Below are 6,701 nucleotides of genomic sequence, written 5' to 3' on the forward strand. Positions count from 1 at the left end.
AGTGGATAGAGTGTCAGCCTTCTGACTGAAGGGTCTGAGGTTCAATTCCAGTCAAGGCCATGTACCTCAGTTGTAGGCTCAATCCCAGGCTCTGGGCTTTGTGCAGGAGGCAACCAATCGATGTGGTTCTCTCACATCGATATTTCTCTCTCTATCTCTCTCCCGCCCTTTCACTCTCTCTAAAAAGAGTCAATGGTACACTGCAAGGAATCAAAAGTAGATTGAATGAGGCAGAGGACTGAATCAGTGATTTGGAAGACTAGGTTAAGAAAGCAACCACACTCAGAGCATCAAAAAGAAAAAATTAAAAGCAGGAGGATAGTTTAAGGAAGCTTTTGGACTACATAAAACATAGCAATATCCAAATCACAGTGGTGGTAGAGGAGAATAAAGGGAGCAAGGAGTAGAAAACCTGTTTAAAGAAATAATGACAAAAAATTCCCTATACTGGTGAAGGAAAAAGTCACATAAGCCCAGGAAGTACAGATAGTCCCAATTAAGATGAATCCAAAGAAACCCACTTCAAGACACATCATAATTAAAAGGACAAACATTAAAGACAAAGAAAGAATCTTAAAGGAAGCAAGAGAGAGTCAGAAAATTACTATCAAGGGAGTTCCCATTAGACTGTCAGTTGATATCTCAACAGAAACACTTCAGGCTAGAAGGGATTGGCATGAAATATTCAAAGTAATGAAAAGCAAAGACCTGAACCCAAGACTACTCTATCCAGCAAGGCTATCCTTTAAAAATGAAGGTCTGCTGTCGGGAGTCTGTATAATATTCTTTATTTCAGTCAGTGTATGCTTAATTTCTAGTTGGTTCCCCAATATAACATCGAGGGTCTCATTAGTTTTCTTGTAGATCTCATTAAGTTTATCGGCGGCTTCTAAACAGTTCTTGAGAGACCTTAAAAGTGTGGTTCTGAACTCTAGATCTTCCATTGACAATTTTGTCCTGTTTCTTTGTCTCCGCATTTTGTTATGCTTCCTTGGTGCACCCCCTAGTGGTCTTTGTTCGTGGTTTTATAGTTAAATCTTGATTGTTGTAGCTAATTCCAGGGAGGGTTTGACCTCCAGGCCAAGTGGCTATGAGAATCAGCTGTGTCTGCAGTGAGAGAACTTCTGTCCTCTAGGGAGGTGCTAATCTGGCGTTTGCCTGAGGCTATCCGCCAAATGCCTCTGTGCAGGGCTTGGGCGGGGCGGGTCGAACAGGATCGTCAGACCAGAGGAGCGCAAGAATCAAGTCAATGATTTGAAATGCGAGGAAGCAAAAAACACCCAACCGGAAAAGCAAAATGAAAAAAGAATCCAAAAATGCGAGGATAGTGTAAGGAGCCTCTGGGACAGCTTCAGGTGTACCAACATCAGAATTATAGGGGTGCCAGAAGATGAGAGAGAGCAAGATATTGAAAACCTATTTGAAGAAATAATGACAGAAAACTTCCCTCACCTGGTGAAAGAAATGGACTTACAGGTCCAAGAAGCGCGGAGAACCCCAAACAAAAGGAATCCAAAGAGGACCACACCAAGACACATCATAATTAAAATGCCAAGAGCAAAAGATAAAGAGAGAATCTTAAAAACAGCAAGAGAAAGAGACTCAGTTACCTACAAGGGAATACCCATACGACTGTCAGCTGATTTCTCAACAGAAACTTTGCAGGCCAGAAGGGAGTGGCAAGAAATATTCAAAGTGATGAATACCAAGAACCTACAACCAAGATTACTTTATCCAGCAAAGCTATCATTCAGAATTGAAGGTCAGATAAAGAGCTTCACAGATAAGGAAAAGCTAAAGGAGTTCATCACCACCAAACCAGGATTATATGAAATGCTGAAAGGTATCCTTTAAGAAGAGGAAGAGGAAGAAAAAGGTAAAGATACAAATTATGAACAACAAATATGCATCTATCAACAAGTGAATCTAAGAATCAAGTGAATAAATAATTAGATGAACAGAATGAACTGGTGATTATAATAGAATCAGGGACATAGAAAGGGAATGGACTGACTATTCTTGGGGGGGAAAGGGGTGTGGGAGATGAGGGAAGAGACTGGACAAAAATCGTGCACCTATGGATGAGGACAGTGGGTGGGGAGTGAGGGCGGATGGTGGGGTGGGAACTGGGAGGAGGGGAGTTATGGGGGGAAAAAAGAGGAACAAATGTAATAATCTGAACAATAAAGATTTAATTAAAAAATTAAAAAAAAAATGAAGGTGAAATTAAGAGGTTACCAGACAAAATGAGGCTAAAGAAGTATATTATCACCCAATCAACATTGAAAGAAATGTTAAAGGGACTGCTTTAAGAAGAAAAACAAATGTAGAGAGAGAAAATTATAGGAATAAATAAATAAATAAATAAATAAGTACCCATCAATAATAACCTTAAATGTAAATGGACTTAATGTTCTAATGAAAAGACATAGGTTAGCTGAATGGGTAAGAAAACAAGGTGAGACCAACCTCAGAAAATAGATTCACACAGATTGAAAGTGAAGGGATGGGGAAGTGACGAGAGGCTGGGTTCAGCATGTATGTGTGTCCTGCTGGGGGATGGTACAGATGGCAGGATGTCATGGTCTGGCTTTCTCCGGGGCCTCAACATATCCCTGAGTCATGGCCTACTCCTGATCCCCTGGCTCTGGGCCACCTCCCTCATAGCCACCCTGAATCAGATGCACTGTCTAGGGCAGCCGTGGGCAAACTACGGCCCGCGGGCCAGATCCGGCCCATTTGAAATGAATAAAACTAAAAAAAAAAAAAAAGACCATACCCTTTTATGTAATGATGTTTACTTTGAATTTATATTAGTTCACACAAACACTTCAACCATGCTTTTGTTCCGGCCCTCCGGTCCAGTTTAAGAACCCATTGTGGCCCTTGAGTCAAAAAGTTTGCCCACCCCTGGCTAGGGCCTCCAAAGTGGCCACTTCCAAAGCTGGACCCCACAAAAGGCCAGCCACAGCTGAAGGGTGTGGTTCTGCGCACATTCATTTGTAAACCCAAGAAGCCCAACTAGGCCAACTGCAAGTGCTGCTGCATGCAGCTCAGCACAGGCTGTGAGGCCATCTGCTTTATCTCAGGAGAGGGCCACAGCCTGCAAGAGCACCATGTTGTGCTTGTGCAAGGTGGGTGCACCCAGGACCTGCCTGGTGTCAAGCTCAAGGTTGTGCATGGCAAGTATGACTGTGGCCATGTACAGAAGAAGAAGTGACCGTCAGGGGCATGGTGGGTTGTGGTTTATGTAGAATAAGAACCTTTGTCTCTGGGTTCCTGCAGTGTTCTTGGGAAGCTAGGCTAGTTCTAGAAGCAGCTGGCCCTTGTTCAAATCCACCAATAGCCCATAGGGGTCCTGGGTGTGAATTAGTGTAGAGTGTTGGTGCAAGAGGCTTCTTCTGCTGGAACAGTACACTATTGCCATCTGATGAGAAGGGGTTGCAATAAACACACACACACACACACACACACACACACACACACACACACAAAAAAAAAAAAAAACAACACCAAAAAACAACAACAAAAAAAAACCCAGAAAGTGAAGGGATGGAAAAAAATATTCCATGCAAATAAAACACACAAAGAAGCATGAAAAGCTAGAGGAGCAACACTCCTATCTGACAAAATTTACTTCAAAACAAGTCAAAAAAGAGACAAATAAGGTCACTTCATAGTACTAAAGAGATGGATCTAATAAGAATGTATAACCCTGATCCACTGAGCCAAACTGGCTAGGGCAGATTTCTAACATTAAAAAACACACGTCTTGAGAGATTAAAAATGGCGGCAGAGTGAGTGGATACTGCATGGACACGCTTCCAAGAAAAAACTGGAATTACAACTAAAATACAGATAAAACTTTCTGAATAATCCAGGGAAGACTCACTGGAGAGAACCTTGATACCTGAGAACTGAAAGTGAAGAACAAATAGAGACTGATAGGAGGGGCAGAGGCATGAAAGGGTTGCAGGGTGCCCACAGACAGCAACTGAAGTTCTGAAGAGCTATCTCAGCTGCAGGGGGTTGCCACTGAGAATTCTGGGGTGTAATCCCCAAGTTTGGCCCCCCCAGCAGAGAGCACCAGAACTGAGAAGGGTACTCACATAACATCTGGCTGTGAAAGGCAGCAGTGTCAGGGAGTGATCACTGAAAATTCAGCCATCCTTGTAAAAGGCCAACAAACAAAATTCTCTGTGGAGCCACCCACCTTGTCCTCCAGCAGAGGGAAGACAAGAACGGACAGGAGCTGTGTGAGCAGAAGCCAGATTTGGGGATGCAGGGGTTAAAGCTCAGAAGTCTGACATCCCCAGTTTCTGTGCTGAGTCATTCCCTCACACAGTGGAGGACATCTTTCCCACACCAACATATGCCTTGCCTGAGGGGAAGACAGTTGACCTACCCTATTGCCCTGAGGCCACTTAAGAGACTAAAAATATTAATTAGCCTCTAGGCAGAAGCAACTGCCACACCCTGTTGAAAAAACCTCTTGCCACATCTTAGAAAATTGGCTGGGGCAATTCCAATTGGAATCCTATCAGTCTGTAGGAAGAGGCGGTCTCTGAAGGATTTGAGTCTTTGCCTGATATAGTCAGAAACAGTGTTTGACTAGTGATTGAGAGGTGTAGACTATAGAGGATCTATCTAATACATAGCAAACTGTAGAGAATCTAGCTAATACATGGTCAAAACCCCAAACAGACAGCCAAAATGAGGAGACAAAGAAACAGTCCCAAAATGAAATAACAAGAAAATTCTCCAGAAGAAGAGATAAGTGAAACAGAGATAAGAAATTTATCTGAAACAGAGTTCAGAGTAATGATGGTAAAGATGCTTAACAGCATGAGAAAAGATATGGTGACTACGAAAAAAGAACAGTAATAAATAAAGAATGATACAGCAAAAATAAAGAACACAATGGAAGGAACACAGAGGGAACACAGGGGATGGTAGGGGAAAGGGGGAGAGATAAATCAAAGGACTTTTATGCATGTATATAAGCATAACCAATGGACACAGTCACTAGGGGGGTGAAGGCATGAGCAGGGGGGCAGAGGGCAATGAGGGATAAGGACACATATGTAATACCTTAATCAATAAGGAAAAGAAAAAGAAAAAAAATTACAAAAAAAGAACTAGAAAGAGAACAAGAAGAAAAGCCCAAAGTTTGTAAAAGAAAAAGGAAATAATAAAGATTAGTACAGAAATAAACAGTATAGAGACTAAAAAGAAAATATAAAAAATCAATGAAACCAAGAGCTGGTTTTTTGAAAAGATAAACAAAATTGATGAACCATTAGCCAGACTCATCAAGAAATAAAGTGAGAGGACCCAAATTAATAAAGTCAGAAACTAAAGTGGAGAAGTAACCACTAACATCACAGAATACAATGAATTGTAAGAAAATTATGTGAACAACTATAAGCCAACAAGCTGGACAAAATGGACAAATTCTTACATAAATACAATCTCCCAAAACTGAATCAGGAGGATTGAGAAAACCTGAATAGACCAGTAACAACTGATGAAATGGATGTAGCAATAAAAAATCTACAAACAAACAAAAGCCAAACTAACATCTACACTTCTCAAAGTATTTTAAAAAATCCAAGAGGAAGGAACACTTCCAAACTGTTTTTATTAATTATCGTATTTCCAAAACCAGATAAAGACACTAAAGACAAAGAGAATTACACGCCAATATCCCTGATGAACATAGATGCTAAAATCCTCAATAAAATATTAGCAAATTGCATCCAGCTATATATTAGAAAGATCATACACCATGACCATGTGGGATTTACTCCAGAAATGCTGGTCTGGTACAATATTCATAAATCAATAAACATGATACATCATGTAAACAAACTGAAAGACAAAAATCACATGATCATATCAATGGACACAGAAAAAGCATTCAATAAAATCAAACATCCATTTATGATAAAAACTCTCATCAAAGTGGGAATAGAGGGAGCATATCTCATCATGATAAAGGCCATATATGACAAACCTGCATTGAACATCATACTCAATGGGCAAAAACTAAAAGCATTTCCCCTAAAAACAGAAACAGATAGGGATCTTTGCTTTTGCCACTCTTATTCAACATAGTGCTGGAAATCTTATGCACAGCAATAAGACAAGAAGAAGAAATGAAAGGCATCCAAATTGGAAAGGAGGAAGTAAAACTCTCATTATTTGCAGATGACTTTATATTGCACATAAAAAACCCTAAAGACTCCATCAAAAAACTACTAGTTTTAACAAATGAATTTGGCAATGTAGCAGATTACAAAATCAACACCCAAAAATCAGTAGCATTTTTATACACAAATAATGAATTCTCAGAAAGCAAACTTCCCGCCTGCTCTGAGCTGGCTGTGGAGTCTGCTCATGGCAACAAAGTTTCAATTATAGAAGACAAATAAATCCCAGATACCGGCTTCCAGCCAGCCTCCACTGGGAGCTTGGGTGGCTGGGGGCCATTGCTGTGGGAAACTGTTTGTTGCCTTCATTATCTGATAAGCATAGACAGAGAAACCCCCTGAAGGCTGGGTGCCTTTGAAGCCCTAGCAAAGGTCTGAGCTAGGCGCCACCTCTGTTTGTCCAGACAGTGGTAGCTGAAACTACTCCCCCATTTATTATTATGTAAATCCTTGCTGATGGGCTAGTCTGCTTGTTACTAGGGGGTCACC

The 6,701-nt window shown here is 40.9% G+C and overlaps 1 pseudogene across 1 annotated transcript; it reads left to right on the forward strand.

Annotated features, from left to right (window-relative positions):
* Nucleotides 1-2,576: 2,576 nt before the first annotated feature.
* LOC308516390 (small ribosomal subunit protein uS12m-like) lies at nucleotides 2,577-3,220 on the forward strand (annotated as a pseudogene). Its single transcript has 2 exons — nucleotides 2,577-2,688; nucleotides 2,919-3,220. The product of its transcript is annotated as a small ribosomal subunit protein uS12m-like (transcript).
* Nucleotides 3,221-6,701: the final 3,481 nt, after the last annotated feature.

Source organism: Myotis nattereri (genome assembly GCF_964212035.1).
Source record: "Myotis nattereri genome assembly, chromosome: 3".
Lineage (NCBI taxonomy): Eukaryota > Metazoa > Chordata > Mammalia > Chiroptera > Vespertilionidae > Myotis > Myotis nattereri.